We start from the raw sequence: 26,192 nt of genomic DNA, 5'->3' as shown, positions 1-26,192 counted from the left end.
GAGACGCGTTTCGCCTGCGCAGTAGTCTTTCTCAATTTGTTTGGCGCCACACAAATTAATCATTATATAGCCCTCCCCTCTCATTCAGGCATCAATAAATATAGAGAACAGACTGCATAGATACAAATATAATTGGCTAAAACAGACTAAACATGCCATAAATTTAAACCGCCTAATGCAGATTGTAAACTAGTAGAAATAGCAGCGCAATGCACAGGCATCTTATTTTGCCAAAAGAATCATGTTTCAAATACCTATATATATGAAATACGAATGTTCTCTGTCCGGAGGATGAGCATGTCGAGATGACAATTCCAAATGCTTTAAAAAACAACTAAAAAGTGGCGCCAAAGCTCCCAAAATTTTGTGGCCCACACAATCCTCAATTATAACGAACCATAATTAAAAACGTGCAAAGAAATGAATTAATTCATACACATGAAGATGCCACATTTTTGCAATGCTAGAAAGAACACTGTTTCCGAATATTAGACCCACAGCCCACAAAGCAGAATATCATAATGCTCTCAAATGGCGTAATAAACAGGGACTAGTTTGCAGAATTATAGGGCTCAGTAGCCGATCCCCGGGGCTCAAATGCACAAACTAAGTGCTCTTTAGACCCTAATGTCAGCCTCCAAGTAAACGCTGCTACTGTACCAAGAACCACATGGCCCAGAATCCCCTCATACGGCTTTGTCAAATCAAAGTCTGTGCATCGAAATAGATGGAAAAACGTCCCACATGTATATGTCATCAACATTACAACAAATCAGCAAGTAAAATAATGAGTCATTAGAGGGGCCGCAAGTTCAGAAAATGGCATTGTGGATAAAATAAATATATATATATACATATGTATTTTTATGTTTTCTAGATATTGCAAGTGCTGTGATTATTAAAAATTTTAAAGCCTGAAGAAGGTGGTTGTAAGACCACCGAAACGCGTCACTTTTTAATAAGATACATTGTTGTTTTTTCTTTTTGAAGGCATTAATGTTTGTGATATTTTGTCTCGTTAAGCTTTTAATTGTGTAAGAATATTGATTTGTCCGCACTTTTCTGTTTTTTATCCTAAAATTGTCATGTGTGGTGATTTATAACGTTGTCATGAACTCTTAATGTACAAATAAATGAAACACTTACTACATTTTTGACCAATTGGCAAATTTTGGATGTTCCCATTTCAAGAGTGAGTGTGCATTAGCTTTGGTTTGGGGTACCTGGACTAGAATCAGGAGTGTTGTGGTGTATGCAAAAATTCCGAAAGGGATCTATTTTTTAAGACATTGTTTCCAGGAATGTAGTCAGGGCCTGACTGGCTGTAGCAGGCACTGCGCATTTTCCTGGTGGGCTGGAATGGTTGAAGCGGATTTGGAGCAGTGAAACCCACTTTTGTTACAGGGGGCCCGGTTTTGCAGCAGTAATATCAGCACCCTATAAAAAAAATGCCAGTAGTGGTTCACACTGGCACCCCTACCCCTTCCCCCGGTGCCGTTGAAGCTGGTTGCCTGGGCTAGTTTGTGTCCCCAGTCTAGCCCTGAATGTAGTATGCTTTGGCCTAAGTTGACGAGTCCAGATGGGTTTACATTTATTACATGTTTGGAGTGTATTTGCCTACAGAAAACCTGGGCACTTGAACCCTTCCATACTGATGGTTATTTTACTTTTTGGTACTCCAGCAGTTCAGTCAAGGTTGGGAGAGCAAAGGATGGCCTAGCTCTGTTAATTATAAGTATTCTAGGCGCGTACCTTGTCAGGCACTTAACTCTTCGCATTATCAGATGGTATACTTAGAAGGCATATATGCACTTGAGAGAGATATAGGAAATTTGTATAACTGCAATTGCAAAAGTCATCACACTTGTGATGTTAATAAGGCCTTAGATCGCGATTTATGAGGAATCCATCATACATTTAAGCATGAAAGGGCTGTTTTGTGGATGGGAGATTTTAAAGTGCACACTTGTAACCAACCCGCAAACAGATGCTGTTGGGTTTTGAGTCCTAATAATCGTTATAGTCATTTTCAGCCTGACATCTGGGTCAAGCCCCAAACAGAGTTTTCATAACATACAATATTTCTTTTGTAGCAGAAGTGTGCAATTTCGGTTATATTCAGTTTTGCACTTTTATAGGCAACGGTCCACACTACTCTTGAAAGCTCCTAAATTCAAAAAGGAAAGTACGTACAAACTTGCTTTCTCTGGCCTTGCACCTAGAATTTGGAACGCTCTTCCTACGGAGATGAGAAACAGGTCAAAATAGCTTTTCCTGAGTGGACATTAACTGCATCATCATGTACTCTTTCTCAAGTCCCCTTGTTGACAGATTTGATATTTATCCCAATGTATCTTTCGCTACGCATTTTTGATTGGATGTTAAACTGTTATTTTACTCTAGGGCCCGTTCGGAACTATAATAGAAGAATACATCTTGGGCCGATTACAGATTTGTCATTTACTCTACTACGCTGTCACGAGCCACTATATGATTGTTTTACGGAATGTTACAGGAAATATTTTGCACTATATGAGAAACTGAACTAGTAGGGCCTTTGTTGTAATCTAGCAAGTGATCAATGCACCCTCTCTATGGTTGCCCCTGCTCTGCTGCTTGGCCTACATGATTTCATCGGAATGTTGAGAGGGTTTGAGTGTAAGAAGGAATCAGTTGGTGTGAAGGGCTGAGCAGCGAAGTGGCTGCTCCTGGTGGGGCCTATGATATGGATCTGATCTGAAGAATAAATCTATGATCTGAACTATATCTCTGGACTAAGTATCTTTCTTTCAACTGTAACACTGGCGATAATTTTAAAGAACCTGCGTGCTACTTCTAAGGTGAATGGACTTTCTAAACCAAAGAAACTAAAAGTAAGTTCAATTAAGGGAACTACAACCTATGGATTTGATGAAACCTGGTACTCCCAAGGCCCCACCAGTGACCATATCAATGGTCCCCTTACCACTTAAGTGCCAGTTTCCCTTGGACTTTCTTTCCCTCCTTTGCTGTTTGCCGGTAGTAAGAGTAGTTCCCAACACAGTATGCCCTTTCCTCTATGTCTGTCTCTGGTCTTCTGAAGCTGCAATGCCTGTGTTGATGGGGAAAAGGGTCTAGTGGGACTACATCGTTGAGAGAGTCCAGTGAGCCTACAGCATTGAGAGCCCTCACTGTCACATGAGAGAAGCCCTGTTGTTCTTGCTGGTGGACTCTATTCTCTCTTTGTCACTGTCAGGAGGAGGAACAATGATTTGTTTAAGTTTTTTGTGCTCCTAGTTTCTGTGTCCATTCCAACGGTCACCTCAACCTGCATTTATCTTCCTTCACTGAACGTGGTTGAACTTGGGTTTCCTATCTTCCCTCGCTACGTTTCTGGCTGTCTATTTGTGAGAGAGATGTGTTTGTGCTGAGGGGAGAGCATTGATCAAGACTCCAGTTTGGATTGTGGGACAGCGTTATGCAATGGACATTTGGATGTGGAGCCTGCAGTTCGTGCAAGGTGTAGTGCAAGGTATGTGCCTTGGAATTAGGAATTAGGAATGTCACCCTGCTGTTCTCTACCATGAGAGGAGTCACAGTTCGTGATCTGAGTGACACAGTTCCCTGTCTTTGTGTTTCCAAGAAGCAAGCAAAGTCTTTTCCCCATGGTTAATGCGTGTTAAGTGGCACTGAGGGGAGGAGGAGTATCCATGTTCTATGAGTACAGCCGCGCTGTACTTCAGGAAGAGGATTGTGCACTTCAGTGACTGGACTGGTTAACAGGTGGAAATGTTTTCAGTGACTGGACTGGTTAATGAGGAGGAAACTGTATTAGTTGTAGAGTCAATCAGAGGAGAGATGCAAACGGGTAAGCGCACTACATATATTAGTGATTAGAGTTGTATCAATGCAAATAGTAAAATTAACTTAGGATTCCATACTCACAACGATTAGGCTAATAACGAATATATATTACTTATCTACAGAGTGAACAGAGAAATAAGACCTCCAGGGGGGTAGAGAGTGAGGGGGGGGAGATGAGATAGGTGATATGAGAGACGGGAGCCTGGGGGGGAGAATGAGTTCAGGCAGTCCAGCCGAGGAGCAATGTCTGAGAGTCGGCAGGATGATGTCCAACGGACTGGGTGAGAAGACATGAAACAACAAACTGGTGGCTCCATCTCATGGGTATCAAAGGACTGTCATGATAGGAAAATCGAACGAGCATCGAAGCTCTATACTCGTCTACATTATTTTGAAATGACCCCATGAAAACCCATCAGTTCTTTAGTAGTCATCCCTGATTGACAGTGGCTTCACCCACACCACTTTATGCTGTTGTCCTTGCCCCTACAAGAGCACAGCTGTGTTCTATAGTACATGCCTTTGAGGAATCTGTCTGTTCTATATGTTTTAACCTGTATGAAACCATCTGTGTTCTATAGTAAAATCCTATAAGAGCCTGTCTATTCTATAGTAAGTTCCTTAGTCGAACATGCCTCTATTAAATTGTTGTTTGCACACAAGCTTATGCATTTTTTTATTTTTCAGTGTAATTACGCTACAAGAACCCATCTGTTATTTAGTGGTTGCCCTGTGATGTTTGGCCAAGTGACAGAGGACAATTAGCCACCCTCCAAATGAAGTCTTTGTTAGCGTTGAGTGTTTGTTAAAGAAGACGCTTTATGCATAGAATTTAAGTGGGATGTAAAGACTCAAGGTGGCTCTATGTAGTAGTTTCTCCAATGAACGATGCTCTCTAAACAGCTTCAGTACATACAAACTAGCCACATCTGTGAAATGCTGTTCCCTTCAATTTGGCTCACCTCTGGTCCCCGTTGTCTTGAGCAGGAAGGTCTGGTTTTCTGTAAAAAGACTGACTATTGGCTGAACTAAATTGTGCACCTGAAGTCAATATTGAAATTGTTGGCTTTGTTATTAATGAGAGATGAAATGCTGAGCATTGTGTAGTAGCTGCCAACTTTGGGTGATACCTTTGACTTGGACCCTTTCCAGCTGCGACCCATCATGGCTGGCACTGATGGGCAGTCACCAGCAGCACTTGGGCTTTCACCTGTTAGAGCTCACCTGGTGCATCTGTAAACAGACTAGAGGAGGCTTGGGAAGCAGCTTGAGGCGAGCAAGATCAATTAAATAGTTCAGGTAGTTAGCATGCAGTTCTATGGAATTTCCAAATTTGCCGACCGTGGAGTTTTTGCATTTTTGTAACCTTCACCTGTGCTATTAGTGGGTGGCATTGAGGACTTTGTTGATGAATTGTTTTCAGAGCTTGATGAACACACTTCCAAGACTTAGGTAAAGATGGAATAAAAAAATGGAGGAAACAACGCTATGGGGAGGGGCGACAGACACGGGATCAGCGGTTGAGCACACAGGGGTTCAAGTAAAAGCTAAAGAGAGACAGGAAGAATGGGGATAGGACAGATAGGAGAGCAACAGAGTAGTTGGGTATGGTGCAAAAGAAAAAAAAGAAAGGAAGCCCTTTGTGCACAGACAATTTCGGTTGAAATTTGCTGTAATATGCTATTTGCTTCATTACTAATATCTTTAGACTGACTGAAAAATGAAGTAATTTCGAGGTTGCATAGTGGAAGTTATATATCAGGTTTCAATTTAATGGTTTATTGCGTGAGGTGCCATTGACTGCAGGCAAATGTAATTATGGGCCACAGAAAAGTTTTCAAACATGCAAAATGTGATAGGAGGTCTGCTTGCAATAAGTCTAACCAATGCCAATTGCTTGGGGTAGTATTTTAACCTGTTGCTCTTTTACCCAAGCATAATTTCACTCAACGCCAAACACTTCCGAGTCACACAATTCAACTCTACATATTTCCTTTCCACACCACATAGTTTGACTACAAACCACATATTTTAACTCAACAACACAATTACACAAAACACCACATACATCCAATCCACACCACAGATTTCCACAACATGCCACAAATTTCAACAACATACGACATAATCAAACTCCACAACATAACACTCCACAACACAAAATGCCATTTCACATAATTGCAGGACACTCAATACCACATAATTACTATCCACATATTTCCACTGCACACCATGTCACATAATTTCAATACACAAATCAACTCCCACAATTTTACCACACACAATTCCACAACTAACAATTCCAATCCAACCCACATAATTCCATTCCACACTACATACATCCACTACATTTTAATCCAAAACACATGGGTAAAATACATTGTCATTTACATCGCCAATCCCTCTAACTCTCACAAATGAGAGACCAATTTGCAGTGCAAATGTTTGTTATTAAAATTGTGCATCACAATGATTTGGAAGCCTACTTTAGGACAAGGGACAGGACATGCTGTAGTTGGGCTCATTCCCACTCCCCTTACTTCTCTATGGTGATGCGGTTTAAAGGGCCAGCATGGCTAATGGTTTACAAAATATTACTAGACTCCTTTTCCCAATTTACGGAGGACCTGAATCTTAACATAAACCTTTCCAAATCATTTGTGAATATCTGTGGATCTCATTCTGTGAAAGCTAAGACCTATTTTGTCCGAGGATTCCCAATACACAGTGTTATAACATTTCAGTGTTTGGAGTTTTCCTTTGATTCTGCACTGACACAGGATCATTTTTGTACTGTAAATGGCACAAAGCTTCTCCAGTAAATTGGGTTCCGGACCCCTTAAAAAGATGAAGTCTCTTTATAAAAGTAAATGTATCTCTGTTGCGAGCTATAGGGCGATTTTGTGGGTGTATGAGGATTGGAAAGAGATTACAATTACTAAATAATGCCACAACGCGTTAGAGGTTACCTATTTAGAGGACTATATAAAGTTATGACGGCTTGCCCTTTCACTATCTATTTGATCTGAATATTAGAGATAATGAGGCCTACTGTGAGAAACTACTTGATGTTTTCAATAACAAACATGATTGAGTCATATTTGAGACCAATGCCCATCATGGATTTTTCTGATGTGACTGAATAGAGTACTTGTCTCACTGACACTTTCATAGACAGTATTGTGTGATAACACTTTGTCTACTTGTCCCTGTATAAACTATCAATGCACTATGCACTTTTTCTTATTCTGTCATTTATGCAAGGAGCCTAGGAAAGCCTAGTTTTTAGTACTTTTATTGTGCTCCCATGAATTTAGAGTCTATAGACCTGCTCTTTTATTTCCAAAGACACTGTCTACTCATTTTATATGTACTTCTGGGGTTAGGTACATGCAACATTGTATTGCAATATGAGATGTATTGTAATGCTGATGACTTGTACTATACACAGAAACACAAAACTGTTTTGTTGTTTTCATAAAATATTGTTTGTGTGTTTTTTTCCTTCTTAAAATATATTATTATATGGCAGAAATTCTTTTATGATATTTGTTTGGTTGCTTTTCAACATGTTTATTTTATTGCAAGTTTGACTGAGTAAAGATTTATTGACAGGCTGAAGAATGGAGATTTAAGGTCTGATTCACAAAGGGCCTCTGCACTCGTAGCAGAGGCCTCGCACTTGTACGGGGGTCTCCGCACTAGGGCGGAATCTCCGCATAGAGATCTCTCATTATGGAGTTTCCACCACGTGCGGAGAATCCCCCATTGCGGAGATTCCACCCAAGTGCGGAGACTCCCCCCTCCACTCCACCACAGGTGCGCAGTCCCTTTGTGAATCAGGCCCTATGAAGTCTGATCATTCATACCTGCTCCAGGGGCTCTGGGATCTGTCTACGCTTCTGAATGTGAAGTGATAATCACTGAGTCAAATAGGTAGGCAGAGTTTGTAGGTACTTTTCTTTAGATACTAAAGAGCATCAGCCCACTGCCAGTCTAGCTTGGTGGGTATAGCCATATTTGCAGAGCCAGTTCCATTGCACCGACCTACAATGACTGAGTAACCCACAGTGAGCTGAGTGTGTGTGTGGCTGGAGAGACACAATAGCCCCTTCTTTACCCTGTCAACTTATTCTTGCTTGCTCACTCATCAGAACCTAGGCCTACAGTGTCTCTTCTTACCTGAGATAGAGCACTATTCTGATGATTGGTCCAATAATAAAACATGCAGGAAGGTTTGTAGATCAGAGTCTAAGCTCACATTCACCTGTAAGTCTTTGGCCTTAGACTTAGCTGAGAGACGATAATTTACCTTTCTTGTCTCTTGCCCTGGTCTTTGGGACTCTTCATTCTTGATTCGGTACATCTTGCAGGCTGAGCCTTGGCCCTTGTCCTCAGGTTTTGGGGGGCATTATACACACAATACCTGGTCTCTCTTTGTCAGAAGACCCAACATCTTCTGCCTCTAAATCATAATTATGTTCATTATCCATGTACAGGTTCAAAGATTGTTAATCCTACATATGTTGTATTATAAATCAAAATACCAAACACTTGATATCGCCTTCACTATTTGGCTCTCGAATTTCTTGCACTCACACAAATCTATTTGCTTTCCGTGTTTAATGCTGTTGGGGTTCCCTACACACCCATACCATTGCAGGACAACACAAGCAGGAACCTTCATAATACCTGTGCACTTACCCAGACTCCTGTTAGACCTAAAATTATTGGTCTGGTATTCATACAAACTATTTGCCTTCACCCTTTGCTGAACTTGCTTATGTTGACATAAAAAATGTGTGCATTTTAATTTAAGGGTGGGCGTAAAATCCGTTTCGCGGGCGATTTTGCGGATTTTCCGCAATTTCGCGATCCGCGAATCTCGCGAAATCACGGTAAAATCCACGAATCAGCGGGGACGATTTTTCAGCCAAGCAAGGGTTACAGCAGCAGGTGCAAAAGTTGAACCTAATTTCTTTGTAACCTTTTCCAAAGGGTTACAAAGAAATTAACTTCAACTTGGGCACCTGCTAAGTGCTTCCTGGCGACTTGTTCCCTATTTGCAACTATTCTCTGACCCTGCTCTGACCCTTGAAGCAGGGTCAGAGAATAGTTACAAGTAGGCAACAAGGCACCTGTCCCAGGAATTAAACCTCATCAGGAAGCACTTACATTTATAAAAAAAAAAACAGGAAGAAGGGAGAGGATGGCAACTACACCCATTTTGAGTTGTCAGGAGGGGTTAAACTAAAAGAGACCTTTACAGCACAATTTTCATATGCATTTTGCTAAAAATAAAAAGCTGTATGTTCTGTAGGGGCAACTCACGAATCTGGCCCTTCAGAGATCCGGCCTCTCTTTCTTTCTCTCGTTCTCTCTCTCCCTCTCTTTCTCTCTCTTTCTCTCTATCTATCTCTCTCTTCCTCTCCTTTCTTGCTCTATTTATCTCTTTCTCTCACTCTTTCAAGTTCTTTCTCTGCTTATCTCTTTCTTTCTCCGTTGTTCTCTCTCTCTTTCTCTCTATCTCCCTCTCTTTCTTTCTCTCTCTCACATCCTCTCTTTCTCGCTCTCTCTTTCTCTCTCTTCCTTTCTCTCTCACTCTCCCTCTTTCTCTCTCTCTCTTTCTCTTTCTCTCTCTCATCCTCTCTCTCTCTCTCCCTCTCTGTGTGTCTTTCTCTCTTTCTCTCTCTCTTTCCATGTCTCTCTCTCTCTTTCTCTCTCTCTTTTACTTTCTTGCTCTTTCTCTGTCTCTTTCTTTCTTTCTCTCTCGTTCTCTCTTTCTCCCTCCCTCTCTCCTCTTCTCTCTCCCTCTCTTTCTCTCCCTTTCTCTCTCTCGCATCCTCTCTTTCTCGCTCTCTCTGTCTCTCTCTTTCTTTCTCTCTCATTCTCTCTCTCCCTTTTTCTTTCTTTCTTTCTTTCTTTCTTTCTTTCTTTCTTTCTTTCTTTCTTTCTTTCTTTCTTTGTTTCTTTCTTTGTTTCTTTCTTTCTTTCTTTCTCTCCCCTCTCTCTATTACTCTCTCTTTCTCTTTCTCTCCCTCTCTTTCCCACTCTCCCTTTCACTTTCACGTTCTTGCTCTTTCTCTGTCTGTCTCTCTCTTTCTTTCTTTCTCTCTCTCTTTTCTTTCTTTTTTCTTTCTTTCTTTCGTTCTTTCTTTCTTTCTTTCACTCTCTCTCTCGCTCCCTCTCTCTCTCTATCTCTCTCTCTTTCTCTTTTTTGAAACATTGCAAAGATCTCGTAAATGACAAAGTACAAACAAGCATTTGCAATGCAATAGGTCTCGCATGTTTTGTATTTACGTGACTTAGCTGTATTGATATTACAAATTACAATGGCTTTTAATTTTTAAATAATTAATACTTAAATAAAAGTGATGGTAATTTATAATGGCAATAGCTTAAACTTTTGTAAATAACTTTTGTGAAGATTATGTTCAATGTATTTTATTGTGACGAAAATCCAAGAACAGAAGTGAAATATTAACATCTTTTTGTGACATTTGTAATAAAGTTTGAAACATTGAGAGAACATATTTGAACCAGTTGTTGTTGAATGGTTGCGCAGATTGATGCTGGGGTGGTGCTGAGTGGTGCTGTGGTGGTGCTGAGTGGTGCTGTGGTGATGCTGAGTGGTACTGTGGTGGTGCTGAGTGATACTGGGATGGTGCTGAGTGATGCTGGGGTGGGGCTGAGTGGTGCTGTGGTGGTGTTGAGTGATGCTGTGGTGGTGCTGAGCGGCGCTGTGGTGGTGCTGAGTGATAATGTGGTTGTGCTGAGTGTGACCGTTCTGACGCTCTCAGAAGCGGTCGCTCCCTGCTCCCTGCTCCAGTGGTATCGTATTGCTACCCAGCCTGTGATCCCTGCCTGTGATATTTGTGCATTTATACCCACTGCTTGTCATTGCGCTGCATGTAACAGTAGACCAAGCGTGTGCATAATTTTCATTAACTAGCGCTTTGCCGATTGAAGCACTATCGTGGTGCTACACGCGCATGCCCAGCTGTTGTCTCTGCAAGCTGCCACTTAGCATTGCGCTCGTGTGTGTAAGCATTGGCGAGTGTTTAACTTTTATTTTACCGTGTTGTGAAGCCGCCATTCACTCGGTGTGCCCCTTGATTTAGGCAATTTGACTTGGATGCCATTTTGTTTGTTGTTTGTGCCTCGGAGCCTGTCCTCTCCGACCGATCCCGCCTCCCTGCTGACCCTCCCTCGCCCCTCCCCTTCCACTATCCATTTATGCCAGATGCTTTCTCGCGCAGCGGTCGCGCCCCATGCGCGCCGAAGGCGCGCCAAAGGTAAGCCCGTCTACGCCCGTCTGCGCCTGGACCGCGCCCAGCGCCAGACCCCCTGGTCCCCGCCGTACCCAGCCCACTAGAGTCACATATGATGCCACAACTCTCCTCGCCCTCAACACTGGACGCTCACCACAATGCTGCAAAGCCACCCCAGGACGTACCCACGGCCCATTCGCCTGCCTCTCCTGCAAGTTCAACTGTTCCAGGACCCTCACCAAACCCACTTCCTCCACACACAGCCCCGACTCTGACCGCCTGAAGTGCATCCTGCTGAACACCCGATCGGTCCACAGACACGCAACTGAACTCTGGGACCTACTTGACACTGCATCACCGGACATCGCCTTCCTTACCGAAACATGGATGAACACTTCATCAGCACCCGACATCGCCATTGCCATACCGGACGGCTACAAGATTACCCGTAAAGACCGCACCAACCAAACTGGAGGAGGCATCGCCATCATCTACAAGAACACCATCAAAATCGCGACCAGCTCCGATGATGATCTCGCTACCACCGAACATCTCCACTTCCAGATCCACACCGACCCTAGGACCACACTTAGAGGCACCCTCATCTACAGGCCTCCAGGCACCCGCACTCAATTCAGCGATGACATCACAGACTTCGTCAACCCACATGCCCTCACGTCCGTGAACTACATTCTTTTAGGAGACTTCAACTACCACCTTGAAAACAAACACGACAGCAACACCACCGCCCTTCTGGACAACCTGGCCAATCTCGGACTCAAACAACTTGTTGACACCCCCACCCATGTAGCCGGACACACGCTCGACCCTATCTTCACCTCCAGTAAGCACATTTCCTTCGACCACACCACAGCCCTTCACTGGACGGACCACAGCTGTGTTCACTTCAGCTACAAAACCATCCTAACCCACAACCGCCCACAACCCATTCCTCAGAGAAACTGGAACAAAATCACTTCCGACCAACTTCTCACATCACTCAACCAAAACCCCCCCACCCTCTCACTGGACCTAAACCAAGCAGCCATCAATCTCAAGCAATGGATCACCCACAGTGCTGACGAATTAGCACCCATGAAAAAACACCAGATCAAATCAGCCAACAAAAAGGCTCTCTGGTTCAATGATGACCTTAAAAAATCTAAGAAGCTATGCCGCACCCTGGAGAAAACATGGAGAAAAAACCCGACCACAGACAACATGTCCACCCTCAAGGCTGCCACCCGCAAGCACCACCAACTGATCCGATCCGCCAGGAAATCAGCACTTAAGGATCGTCTTGACAACAACACCCACAACAGCAAGGAACTTTTCAACATCGTTAAAGAATTCACCAACCCCACCGCAGCATCCAACGACATCACTCCATCCCAAGACCTCTGCGATGCGTTATCCTCCTTCTTCTACAACAAAATTGCCGACATCCACAACAGCTTCGAGAACATTCCCAGCGCTCAACCCTCCCCATCCCCCTCAGATCCTACTCCGCCAACCAACAACCTTACCACCTGGAACCCAATTACCACTGAAGACACCATCCGCCTAATGAACTCAATCCACTCTGGCTCGCCAACCGACCCCTGCCCCCACCACATCTTCAGCAAAGCAGACTCCATCATCGCACCCCATCTCCGTGATGTCATCGACTGCTCGTTCAGGTCTGCCACCTTTCCAGAAAGCTGGAAACACGCCGAACTCAGCGCCCTCCTGAAGAAACCCACAGCAGACCCCTCCGAACTCAAAAACTACCGGCCCATATCCCTCCTCCCATTCCCGGCCAAAGTCATCGAGAAAGCCGTCAACAACCAGCTTGCCGCCTTCCTTGAATCCAACAACTCCCTTGATCCTTCTCAATCCGGATTTCGGACCAAGCACAGCACCGAAGCCGCCCTCATTGCAGCTACTGATGACATCCGAACACTACTGGACAACGGTGAAACAGTGGCCCTCATTCTACTTGACCTCTCCGCCGCCTTCGACACAGTCTGCCACAGCACCCTTATACAACGCCTCAGCAACATCGGAATACAAGGAAAAGCCTTGGACTGGATCACCTCATTCCTCGCTGGGAGAACTCAAAGAGTCCGTCTCCCCCCGTTCAACTCTGAAGCCACTGAAGTCATCTGTGGAGTACCACAAGGATCTTCACTCAGTCCCACCCTCTTCAACGTTTACATGAGTCCACTTGACTCCATCGCGCGTCAACACAACCGTAACATCATCTCTTACGCCGACGACACCCAGTTAATCCTTTCCCTCACCAAAGACCCTAACACCGCCAAAGCCAATCTTCACGAAGGCATGAAAGAAGTAGCCGAATGGATGAAACATAGCCGCCTCAAACTCAACTCAGACAAAACTGAGGTGCTCATCCTAGGATCCTCCCCCTCTGCTTGGGACGACTCTTGGTGGCTTTCCACTCTGGGCACAGCACCCACACCCACGGACCACGCACGCAACCTTGGCTTCATCCTGGACTCATCTCTCTCGATGTCCAGGCAAGTAAACGCAGTCTCATCCTCATGCTTCAACGTACTTCGCACTCTCAAAAAGATCTTCCGTTGGATCCCCCTAGAGACAAGAAAGACCGTCACCCACGCACTGGTGACGAGTCGACTGGACTACGGCAACACACTATACGCCGGAATCACAGCAAAATTACAGAAAAAACTCCAACGCATCCAAAACGCATCAGCAAGACTCATACTAGACTTCCCTCGCCAAGAGCACATCACCGGACACCTAAAAGACCTACACTGGCTTCCCATCAACAAAAGAATTACGTTCCACCTCCTCACCCACGCACACAAGGCCCTCTACAATCTAGGACCCGAATGCCTCAACAATCGCCTATCCTTCTATAAACCCACCCGCCAACTTAGATAGTCCAATCAAGCCCTCGCCGCGGTCCCGCGCATCCGAAAATCCACCATGGGTGGCAGATCCTTCTCCTTCCTTGCCGCCAAGACCTGGAACTCACTCCCCACTCACCTCCGCCTTACTCAAAACCACATCTCCTTCAGAAAAGATCTTAAAACCTGGATATTCGACAAATAATGAACCCCTCCCCAAGCGCCTTGAGACCCTCTGGGTGAGCAGTGCGCTATATAAATACACGAACTTGAACTTGAACTATGCTGTGGTGGTGCTGAGTGATGCTGTGGTGGCACTGAGTGGTGCTGTGGTGGTGCTGATTGGCGCTGTGGTGGCGCTGAGTGATGCTGTGGTAGTGCTGAGTGATGCTGTCGTGGTGCTGAGTGGTGCTGTGGTGGTGCTGAGTGATACTGTGGTGGCGCTGAGTGATGCTGTGGTGGCGCTGAGTGATGCAGTGTTGGCGCTGAGTGGTGCTGTGGCGGTGCTGAGTGATGCTGTGGTGGTGTTGAGTGATGATGTGGTGGTGTTGAGTGATGCTGTGGTGGTGCTGAGTGGTGCTGTGATGGTGCTGAGTGATGCTGTGGTGGTGCTGAGTGATGCTGTGGTGGTGCTGAGTGGTGCTGTGGTGGTGCTGAGTGTTAATGTGGTGGTGCTGAGTGATAATGTGGTGGAGCTGAGTGATGCTGGGGTAGCGCTGAGTGGTGATGTGGTGATGCAGAGGGCAGAAAGGCACAAACAGCAGTCTAACAAAGGGCAGAAGGGCAGAAAAACAAGGGAAAAACGAGTCTAACAGAGGGCAGAAGGGCGCAAACAACCAGTCTAACAGAGGACAGAAGGGCAGATAAACAAGAGAAAAACGAGTCTAACAGAGGGCAGAAGGGCACAAAAAACGAGTCCAACGGGGCAGAAAGGCACAAAAACGAGTCTAACAGAGGGCAGAAGGGCACAAAAAACGAGTCTAACAGAGGGCAGAAGGGTACAAAAACAAGGGAATAACAGAGGGCAGAAGGGCACAAAAAACGAGTCTAACAGGGGGCAGAATGAATCCCGCCCTGCATCTTTGTCCACGAAGATGCCACCTTTTTGTGCAATACCTCTACTCAACTGGAGTACTTTCTACTGTCTAATCAGTAAGTGCTCCCTCGTTGGCTAAATGTATAGGGGCAGATTTACAATAACTGGCGCATCCCCAGGGATGCGCCAGTTATTGTGCGCCGCAGCTCCGCCACCCATGGTGCGCCGCATTTACAATGCGGCGCACCATGTGGCAAAAACGGCACAGATGCGTCACGCATCTGTGCCGTAAAAGCAGCGCATTGCTGGAGCTGCGTCGCGCTTGCGACGCAGCTCCAGCAATGCTCTGGGGTTGCCCTATCTCCCCAATGCTGCATCAAGCCTTGCGCCTGCTTCAAGCAGGCGAAGGGTTTTGACGACGCATTGGCCTAAATGTGACTGAGTGAAATCTTGTAGATTTCACTCAGCCACTTTTAGGAGGCTGAGTCGGAACGCCTCCTGATGGCGCACGGCTTTAAAACGTGACGCATCTCCCATCCCTTGCAGCCTCACCTCACCTCACCAGGCTGATTTTAGCTGCCAGGGTTGTTTGCAGGCATCACCTCAGGGACGTTCCACAGGCTCTTGACACTTTCTGGATCCTAGGGACATAGTCTTCACCAGGCGCTGCCTCTACTGTGTTGTGCTACCCCCAGGGGCGTAACGCAGGCCCCCGCAGCTCCTTCGTTGCCGGGGGCCCCCAAGCTCCAGGGGACCCCTTGGCACACAGTACATTTACCGACAGCAGAGTCTGTCTGTAACGTACTTTTAAAATAACTCCCACCAGCGCGTACGTGATGAAATTCTGCGCAGCACACAGCTGCATGATTTTCAGCATCAGGGTGAGGCATAGGGTGGGGCAAGGACAGCGCAGCGTAACCTGTTCGTCAGGCGGCCGGTTGCTCCCAGGCAGTGAGACGGAGACCATAATTTAAGAATTGCTGCTCGTGGTCTTCTGCAGCCCGCCCCTGCCTGCCACCGACGCTGCAGGCCTCAGGTGAGCCAGTCAGAAACAACTAGCTGGGACCCAGGGGCATTGTTTATGTTAACGAGGTGGCTGGCCTCTGTATAGAATGTTGTCTCTGTAGGAAGTTCCACAGTCTGACAGCTGCCACCAAAAAGGTCCTGTCATCTGAACAAACTATTCGGTGGGCATGCGAAGAAGAGATTTATTCCAAATGTAAAATAATGTGTGGGGGTCTTCAATTTTAATTCAGAGGCTAGGAACGGTGGTCACAGTAGGTCACTTTTCCAATAATGCCTCATGATGATCGTTTATGATAGGCATTGAAATGAATTTATGAGATTGATTTTTATGCAGTTGCATGTCAGAATATCGACAGAATATCGGAAACAAACATACATATTTACATTTATGTTAAGTATAGTAAATCATTATTTATCTTCATAACATTTTGGTAGTTGATATTTTGGCTTCAGTATTTTTGCAGGAGGATATTATACTCACAATATTCGGTTACCATTCTCATAAGGGCAGTACAGAGTTGTGTGAGGAAACCAGCACAAGAGGCAGATTAAAACCCTGGTCCAACATCAGTACACGAGCGATGCATCAGTTCAGTAAAACCCTGGTCCAACATCAGTTCAGTAGAAAGGACTTGTGCAGCAGTGAAACCCTTGTCCAATAGCAAAACATCACTGCATTAGTGATGCATCAATTCAATAGAAATAGACTCTAGTCCAACAAAAATGCATCTGTGCATGAGCGATGCATGAGTTCAGTACCAGGGCCTGGTACTACAGTGAAACCCTGCTCCAACAGCAACGCACCAGCGATGCATGAGTTCAGTAGTGAGGTCTGGTACATCAGTAAAACCCTGGTCTAAAAGCAACGCAGCAGTTATGCAGCAGTTCAGTATCAAGGACTGGTACTGTTGTATTTCTATCTAGGACCCTAATTCGAGATTCCTAATTTATGCCCTTATATGGTTATAATAAATAATATCCTTATAAAGGCATAAGAATCATATCCATATTTAGTAGTAGCCCATGCAGTCCAAATTAAGCAAGGCTACTTCCCCAGACTCCTAGAGAGTACAACGTGTTCTTTAAACAAAGCAAACCTCCAGCAACCTGGGAAATCCCCATGCTTCTGTTTTGATTTGTCCTAGAACTCCTGTGAGCACTGAAAGAATGGCCAGTTCTTAGTGACATCTTTATTGATGTCTTATGTCCAACCTTACTTCAAACCCGGCACCTTCCAGGTATAAATATACCAACGTTGCCTTAAGCAAACACACGGTGGTTTGGAGCAGAGCGGCTATCTACTTGCCCGAGAGCCCAGCTGATGCGAGAGCCCACGGACGCCGCCCCTCTCTTTTGACGCACTGAGAGACGCTGTCTTTTTCTCCAGCCGAGAAAATCCAGCTCTGGTGTTTTCAGCCGCCCTTGCGGGTTGCTGGGATATCAAGTCCTGAGAGAGAGATACCAGACCTCCTGCTTTCTATTACCCAGGTACGGAGCTGACTAAACCCTTGAAGAGAATTCTTGATTCAGATTCTTGGCAAAACCAACTTAACTTAAACTGCTACTTACTTACTCCTTCCCACGTATTAGGCTTAAGTCAGGTACACCGGGGTAGGCGTATTTAGAAGCACCAGTTGAGTACGTTAGTCAATGTATTTATGCTTCTAGCCCCAAGTCCATTGCTAATTATAAGTGTCTTTTGCTCAATACGCGCTCCTTGGGCAGACATGCTCCTGATATTTTCGAGCTGTTAACTAATGAAAAACCTGTTTGTTTAATGCTCACTGAAACATGGTTGGGAGAGTCCTCCAACCCTGATATTGCGACTGCTATCCCCCCTGATTATGTTATTTTTAGACATGATAGACCTATCGGGAGGGGTGGAGGGGTGGCGATTGTGGTCCGGAGATCTGCCACATGTGTGGTTACTCCCATGGCGCCCATTTCCGGTTGTGAGTCCTTGGCTTTCTCTATTGCCCTATCTTCTCATCAATCCTTTTCCGGGCTCCTGGTCTACAGACCACCAGGTCAGCGAGGGCCCTTTTATGAGGAGCTGCAGGCACTAACCACGGCACTTTGCTTAAAGACAGAACACTGTATTGTGCTCGGGGATTTTAACATACACATGGAGGCTGGGTCGGACGGTGATACGATTAAAATCAAAGATGTCACCGCCCCCCTTGGCCTCATTCCCTATTTGTCAGTTCCGACTCATAATAGGGGCCACACTCTTGACCAGGTGTTTTCGACCATTCCTCTTGTCATGGCCAGTCCCGTCCCTGTTCTCTGGTCGGACCATTTTCTGATTAGTTTCCAGATTCAGGGTTCTAGTAAACCCCTCTGTGCAATCTCTAATCATTGTAGGCAAACTAGTGGGGCATACCATCGGGTGACCCCTGAGAGTCTGGCTCAAGCCTGCTTGGAGCATCCTTGCCATCTATCAGGTGATCTCGAGAGGGATCTCGACTTGCTAGAGAAGTGGCTAGTGGAGCGGTTAGATGATCTCGCTCCACCCATTGCGCCCCGGACGACTGCAAGGCGGATCTCTGCGCCTTGGTTCACGGAATCTCTTGCATTATCCAGGCGTAATTGCAAGGTAGCAGAGAGGCTCTGGCGCCAGCAGTATGATCCCGGGGCCAAGGCCGCTTATAGGGCTACTATTAAGGTCTATCATGCGGACATTTTGGCCAAAAAAAAGAACTATTTTGCAGCAAGAATTGAGACCGCCTCAAGCTCCTGTAGGGAAATGTTTACTATTGTCAAGGAGTTTGTAACCCCGAAGGCTAGTGCTTTGCATCACGAGTTTTCTGAGCCATGGGTGATCTCGATAGCTAGTTTTTTCTCTACCAAAATTAAGCAGATTCAAGACTCCTTCTCTTACTCGGACCCTAGTGTTGTTACCATCCCGAGGGACCAGCTGAATTTGACAACTGAACCTGGACCCTTTCTCTTTGAGTTTCCATCTATCTCAGTTTCTGTCTCCCAGGACCTCCTTTCTAAACTTAAGTCAGGGTCACCCCCTGCCCTGCTAGTTTTCTAGCTAGGGCTGCTGAGGTTCTGAACCCATTAATTAACCCCATTCTTAACTTGTCTTTGACAAGTGGTGTGGTTCCTATGGTTTGGAAACAAGCGATGGTTGTTCCACTTCTTAAAAAGCCGGGTCTTGACCCCGAGATCCTTGCCAACTATAGGCCGATTTCCCTCCTGCCTGCTCTCGCAAAGAAAGTGGAAAAGCATGTCCATACTGTGCTCACCACTTATCTTGAGACCCATAGCCTGCTGCACTCCACCCAGTCGGGCTTTCGCTCCAATCTAAGCACCGAGACAGCACTTTTGGAGGTTAATGAGGCCATCAAGGAAGTGTTGGACGTGGGAGGAAGAGTCATGTTGGTAATGTTAGACCTGTCGGCGGCTTTCGACACCGTCCCTCATGAGGGTCTCCTCAGCAGACTCCATGAGATTGGTCTGAGAGGGACGGTGTTGAGCTGGTTTAGATCTTATTTAGCTGGTCGCCGACAGGTGGTCTGGGCCCCCCATACTCAGCCGAAGTGCCGCCTTTGGAGGTCGGAGTCCCTCAGGGGTCGGGGCTTAGCCCGACTCTTTTTAACATCTTTATGACCCCTTTGGCAGTGCTGGCAGAGTCATTTGGGACTCAGATTGTATCATACGTCGATGATACTCAGCTCCTTTTCACCTGCGGGAAGGGGGCTGAGTTCAACGGAGAGAGCATCCGTGGGTGTCTTGAGGCTGTTTTCGAATGGTTTCAGCGAAACAGCCTCAAATGCAACCTTGAAAAATCTGAGGTGCTTTTCTTCGGGTGTCAGGCTGACCCAAAGTGGCACGATTGGTGGCCTGTGAACATGCCCCCGCCCATGTCCTCCTCTTTGGCTGCTAAGAACTTGGGGGTCAAAATTGACAGCAGCTTATCACTTAAGTCCCAGATCCTTGGTCTGACGGGCACTTGCTATGGTCTCCTCAAGATGTTACGCAAGTTCCTTCCCCTGCTCCCGCTTGCGCATAGGAAGACTACTGTCCAGGCTCTCATTTGTTCTAGGCTGGACTACTCAAATGTTTTATTTTTGGGTCTTCCGGACTATCTATTACAAAAACTTCAGGTGGTCCAGAACTCGGCGGCACGGGCAGTCTTTGGCCTACCTCGTCGCGCGAGAGCCTCGGACCTTCTACATTCCCTACACTGGCTCCCTATTCATAAGCGGATTGTTTTCAAAACACTTACGCTGGCGCATAAGGCACTCCATGCTGTGGGAGCTGAATATATTCAGAAGCACCTTGCTTTCTACAAGCCAACTAGATCCCTCAGGTCGGATTCTCTTGGTCTGGCCATTGTTCCTTCTATTAGGAAAGCAAGGGTGGGGGGGCGTTCTTTTAGACACTTGGCTCCCAAGCTATGGAATGCCCTCCCTTTGTCACTCCGCGGTACCTCGAATTTGTTGGCCTTTAGAAAGGGTCTGAATACGTGGCTTTATGGACAATGATCTGCTTGTTTCTTTTCTTTCTTCATCCTGCACTCTGTTAGTCTGCTGTGGGTTAGAAAGCGCCGGGACACTCCTCGGAGTAGCCGAGCGCTATATAAGACACCCATAACATTAACATTAACCTTAACATATATATATTTTATCAATTTAAAGTATCATATGGCTAAGAAACCATATCAATGCTTTTACAGTATCATTTTATAATACTCCTTTTACTGTACGCACTTTACTTTACTATAAGTATTGCAATTGTGGCAATTCATTTCTCGTGCATGAGAAAGAAGACTGCTCAATAAATAACACCTTTTATTGAAAACGCCCATCTCTCTATTTCTCTGCACTCTGGTGAAACTAGGTATGCACAATTGACTGAGTGAAATAGCTGTCTATTGTTTTCACACAACTCTAGAGATACACTCTTATTCTGAGGGAGCAAAGTTGTCTATCCAGGGAAGTTAAACTCCATCTTGTTTATTCGAGAAAGTTTCTAGTGACCTCTGAGCTAGCTGGCAAAACTAATTAAGTCTAACACAGTCAGTAGAGACCTAGATGACCTCAGTCCTACGTCTAAACTGCTGTTTATATTATTCCAATGCGCAGAACCTATTGGGAATATAGGAACTACACTACATGGTGCCCAACGTTTGGTAAGGCGATAAATCTAACGTAAGACGTTAGAGTAACTCAGTCGTGGTATTTCACACAGACCCTTTTTCCCGTAAAAACTCCAATAGACGTCTGGAGTGGGTAAAAGGTTAAAATCCGCCGGAACTTAGTAGGAAGAGATTCCTCTGTATAATTTTTGGTTTAGTCAACGTTGAAGGATACAGTGTTCCAAAATATTGTGCACCTAATCTTTGTTTCCTTGAAACTTGATCTGCAACAAAAACCTTTCTGTTAGTAAAATGACGGAAAGTGAAGACGATAGGGAGGCAGCTAGAATAGCAGCCCAACTCCCAGCGGATGACACAAGTCTCCAAGATCATTCCGGTAAATGTAAGAAAAACTATAACTCTTAAACTTATAGAAAATGGACTAACACCAAGAGGTGGTACAGTCATATTCGTGGTAGAGGCGCATGAATATCGGCAGACAGAGGTATTCTATTCATGGATAAACTTTCCAGCAGCAAACTCTGTAACACACGAATTCCACTATTACAAAATAAAGGAACCTCCGGATGAATACACTCCTTTCGAGGAGGTTGAAATCCCATTAAATTACCAAGAGCACCTGCTCTGGTTTAAAGGCGCCCTAAAACATAAAAATCCCATCACAAGGCTCGGTCCACTAGGTAGACCAGGAGCAACGTGGCAGGTTCTAGCCAGCTACACACCACATCCAGACATTGATAAAATGTCAGACCGGGAACTTTTAGCTCAGCTAAAATTACTAATTAAAATACATAGACAATTAGTCCAATATGTAATGCGGACTTCAACAGTCCAACCAGCTACTAACATTCCACAGCTGACCCCTCATCAGGGGAACACAAACAAAATTACACCACAGAACATACAATCGTGACTTGGTAAAATACCCGCAAAACGGGAACAAATTCCATTCTGGTTAGCACAAAAAATAACTCAAATAGAGGCAGTATTTTCTGATACTACACCTACTGAGAAACACAGAATACTGACTATCTGTCTTCCAATGGGGATCGCACCACATGTGGAAGACTGTGACACTTGGGGCACAGTCTTTGCTTCCATCTACACAAAAACACATGGTGTAATACCAGATGTACTAAGACAGATTCAAAATGAATACGGTCCAGAACCTGCTTTAACTCTGGGTATGAAATTACTGAAAGACTTCAAGCAGGTCTCGGCTATATTATTAGCCAACATAAAAGGAGAAGCTGCATCTGTGGCGATCCGCCAGAAATTGAAAGAAACAGATATAGCATAACAACCATTTGAACTTGAAATGAAATTAAATGAAATGAAAAATTACACTTGTATAGCGCAAACTACCCGGAGGTCTCGCAGCGCTTTTGACTGATTGCTTCAGGCGAGCTCAGGTAGATTTAACAGGTTTTTGCGAACAAGTGAGTTTTTAAGACCTTTCTGAAAGACAAGCGGTTGTTATTCTCTCGGAGCGGAAGGGAGTTCCAAAGCTTGGCCGCAACATGTGAGAAGGAGCGACCGCCCCAACGAGCTTTGTAGATTTTGGTGGTGGTTGCTAGCTGTAAAGAGCTAGAACGTAGAGCTCTGGAAGGGGCATAGGGCATGACTATAGGATATAGAATTGCCGGACCAGTGCGGTGAAAGGATGTATGCAAAACGCACATAGCTTTGAACTGTACTCTGGCCGCTACTGGGAGCCAATGAAGGTCCTTTAGAGCTTTCCTGGCTGACTGCCAGCGGGGAATGTTATAGAGTAGACGAGCGGCGCAGTTTTGCGTGACTTGGAGCCTATGAGTGACCGCTACCGGGGCTCCTAAGTATAAAGCATTACCATAGTCCAGGCGGGAGAGTATCAGGGCCTGGACTACGATCCTCCTCGCCTGGAATGGAAGCAGGGGGAGCACTTTACGCAGCATTTTCATCAGCCCAAAACATGTAGAGGCAGTCTTGGTGGCTTGAACCGAGAAATCAAGCGCTTTGTCCAGCCAGATTCCAAGGCTCTTTATCTGAGGTTTGGGTGTGGGAGGCAGGCCAAGACATGGAGGCCAGATGGATGCTAGGGCAGATGGAGAAGGATTGCCCAGCAGCATGATGTCTGTCTTTTCCCCATTGAGTTTCAGACAAGAGGACTGCATCCACCTGGCTATGGCATCTAGACAGGGACCTAGGGTGGTAGACGATCCTTCGGAGTGGTCCAAAGAGACCACCAGTGGGGTATCGTCGGTGTAGGTGACAATACGCACACCAAAGGGATGTACTATCCTGTCTAGGGGTTCCATATAGGCATTGAAAAGGGTGGGGCTCAGGGAGGAGCCCTGAGGAACCCCACACCTAAGGGGATGTTTGGGGGAGACTGCCTCGCCCTCAAATACCTGGAAGAATCGTTCGTCCAGGAAGGAGGTCAGCCATTCCAGGGCTGCACCCGACACGCTCAGGCCACTCAATGGTTGTAATAATGTGGCATGGTTAACCGTGTTGAACGCGGCACTGAGGTCAAGCAATATGATAGCGGCTTTTCCTCCCCGGTCCAACACGACTCTGGCCTCCTCTGTCACCGCTAAGAGGGCGGTTTCAGTTCCGTGCTAAGGGCGGAACCCTGTCTGAGAGGCACGGAGCAGACTATTGGATTCCAGATAGTCCACTAAGATGTTATTAACGTGCCTCTCAAGCAGTTTGCTCAACCACGGAAGTAAAGAAATAGGGCGGTAGTTAGCCAAGTTGTTCTGGTCCAATGGGGGCTTTTTTAAGAGGGCTTTAACCATCGCACACTTCCAGGGTGGAGGGACGGATTTAGAAGTGATGGACGCATTGAGAACATCCAGGAAAACCGTCCGAATGACGTCAATGACCTTAGTGAGAGTCTGAGGAGGTGCTTGATCATTGGGGGATCCCGAGGTAATCTTAGGGATCAACGTATCTAATGTGATGGAATCGAGAAGGAGGAGTTTGTCAAGTATACATGGAACAGATGAATCGGTGGATATAGGGGCGAGAAAATCTGAATCATCACTGACCATGCTAAATGAGGAATAAATAGCCTGAATTTTCTGGGAAAAAAAAGTGGCAAGATCATTACAGCGAGTTTGTGCGCTGTCAGGTGGCGGACGCTCAGGGGAAGGAGAGACTAAGGATTTAACTATTTTGAAAATCTCCTTGGGTGCATTAGCGGCCAAATTAATTTTTGATTCATAAAAATGGGCTTGCGCAGCTTTTATGTCGTTTTTATAGAGCTTTATTGCGGCTCTATACTCAGCCTTCCTAGATTGTGAGTGATCCTGCCTCCACGCTCTCTCGAGTTTGCGGCAGGCTTGCTTCGTTGTTCTGAGGGCAGGTGTGTACCAAGGAGCGACTTTAGACCTTGCTATTGAATTCAGGGAGTTCCTCTGGAGAACTTGGTCGAGGGAGCTGGAAATCCAGTTGTCAAAATTAGTAACGGCAATGTTGGGATTAGTCGCCCTCATGGGTAGATGTTTAGTAAGGGCCAGTTCCCATTCAGGGAGCGGGAGCTGGGCCCATTTCCTTCCTATGTGCTTGTTGAGGTTATGAGGAGTAGAAGGGGAATTTATGGACCATGAGAAAGGTATTAAGAAGTGGTTCGTCCAGGGTAGTGGAATGGGAGACTCGGCCGTTAAACTATCTAAATTACTGTAGATGTGATCAAGAAGGTGTCCCCTTATATGTGTCGCACAGAAGCCCTTTTGGGAAAGGTCAATAGCTTGAAGGTAGGAGCGAAAATTGTTGGCTGATGTATCAAGGGGATCGTCCAGATGTAGGTTAAAATCACCAAGTAAAGTAAAGTTTGACGAGGTGAGCACCGCATTAGCGGCGATGTCAGTCAAATTAGTGATGAAATTATTAAGAGCGCCAGGTGGTCGATAGGCTAGGATGCCGGAAAAGGTAGTGATGGGAGAAAATTCTAAAGTAAAGTGTAGGCTCTCACAGGCATGTGTAGTGGATGAGGTGACGCGACATTTATAGCTGTCTCTATAAATGATAGCTAATCCACCGCCTCTGCCCGTCTGGCGATCCAGCCGTTTAAGGGTATATCCTTGCGGAGTGGCCCATACTGTGGTCGGGTCGGAATCTAGTTGAAGCCAAGTTTCTGTCAAGAAGAGAGCGTCAGGTTTGAGCTCTTCTATCAACATGGACAGTTCAGCGTGATGTTTCGGTAGAGACCGACAATTAAGAAGGAACATTCTCCATTTGCGCGGGGCGTGCAGTTTCCCGATAAGTGAGGGAGAGGTCCTCCAGTCACACGATTTACAGTGGGGCCTAGTATTAATGGGGAGGACCGAGTGGAGGCAAGAGGGATTAGTGAGGGGTCGTAGGGCATAGAGAGAGGGAGAACTATAGGTGAGGAGATTTCCTACCATATTGCCGGCACCGTCTGAAGGCTGGAAGCATCTGGCCGCGGACTGGCGCAGACTGGCTTCTCTTTGGCGCCTCTTCGGCGCTTCTATGGCGCTCCCGCTGCGCTTATCCGCTGCGCGGGAGGGGAGGGGAGTATATAGATTGGGAGAAGAATGGACTAGAACGTCACCCTCCAAAGATGGCCGCCCGGCGTGCAGCATCCAGGAAGTAGGGACGCTTTACCTCCCTCCACTACAAACAGCACAAGTAGCTGCGGTGGACCGGGGAGTGAGCGAGCAAAGTGGTGAGAAATACACAGTTTTAAAAAAAATAGTATCAGCACAATTTAAAAACGCTTGCAGCAATCACAGTTCTCAACCAAGCGCTAGCGCCGCGATGTTAGCAATCAACAATCGTGCACGAAGACTTCTAAGCCCTTAAGTAGTCAGGGAGAAGAATGGACTAGAACGTCACCCTCCAAAGATGGCCGCCCGGCGTGGAGCAACCAGGAAGTAGGGACGCTTTACCTCCCTCCACTACAAAGAGCACAAGTAGCTGCGGTGGACCGGGGAGTGAGCGAGCAAAGTGGTGAGAAATACACAGTTTTTTTAAAAATAGTATCAGCACAATTTAAAAACGCTTGCAGCAATCACAGTTCTCAACCA

This window comes from Lissotriton helveticus, chromosome 5_1 (assembly GCF_964261635.1).
Source record: "Lissotriton helveticus chromosome 5_1, aLisHel1.1, whole genome shotgun sequence".
Taxonomy (NCBI): Eukaryota; Metazoa; Chordata; class Amphibia; order Caudata; family Salamandridae; genus Lissotriton; species Lissotriton helveticus.
Note: the sequence above shows the minus strand (reverse complement) of the source record.